This window comes from Arachis duranensis, chromosome 4 (genome assembly GCF_000817695.3).
Source record: "Arachis duranensis cultivar V14167 chromosome 4, aradu.V14167.gnm2.J7QH, whole genome shotgun sequence".
Lineage (NCBI taxonomy): Eukaryota > Viridiplantae > Streptophyta > Magnoliopsida > Fabales > Fabaceae > Arachis > Arachis duranensis.
The window spans coordinates 9632399-9633316 of NC_029775.3; positions in this window are offsets into that span (position 1 = coordinate 9632399).

Consider the following 918-nt stretch of genomic DNA (forward strand, 5'->3'; position numbering starts at 1 on the left):
TGGCTTACCCAAGCTTGATCTCCTTGCTCTGTAAAGAGGCTGGGGTGAAGATGGGAGTAGATGAGTTCATACCCATTGAACACCCAATCACCAAGAAGTCAATGGAAGGACAAGTGCAAGACAACTCTATCAAGAGGAGGGCGCAGGAATTCCTCCCTGAATTCCCAAGAATTGATTACTGGACCAGTCTAGAAGCATCTATCTCCAAGCTGCAAGAGACTATGGAGCAACTGAAGGAAGAACAGCAGAATCAGAACTGCATGCTCTGCAAATTGCTGAAGGAACAAGAGAAGCAGGGGCGTGATCTCCAAGAGTTGAAATGCCAAAAGCTCTCTTCTCAAGTTGAGGGAGCATCCACTTCTCAAAATCAAGGTTGTTGAGTCCTAACTCTGTGAAAACCTCTATCATTAGGAGCCTATGTTTTTGCGTTTTTTTTCTCTTGTTTTGTTTTCTATTTTTATTTTTTAGTCTCATCTTATATCTATTTTTGAGTCTTGCTTTAATTCATAATTAATAAAATTGAAATTTTATGCCTTAAAAATATGAATGTCCTATGAATCCATCACCTCTCTTAAATGAAAAAATGCTTTAATCACAAAAGAACAAGAAGTACAAGATTTCGAAATTTATCTTTGAAACTAGTTGAATTAGTTTGATGTGGTGACAATACTTTTTGCTTTCTGAATGAATGCTTGAACAGTGCATATGTCTCTTGAATTTGTTGTTTTGAGAATGTTAAAAATTGTTGGCTCTTGAAAGAATGAGGAAAAAGAGAACTGTTATTGAGGATCTGAAAAATCATTAGAGTGATTCTTGAAGCAAGAAAAAGCAGTGGATACAAAAAAAAATTTCGAAAAAAAAGAGAGAAGGAGAAAAGAAAAAGAAATAGAAAGAAATAAAGTTGTGATCCAAGGCAAC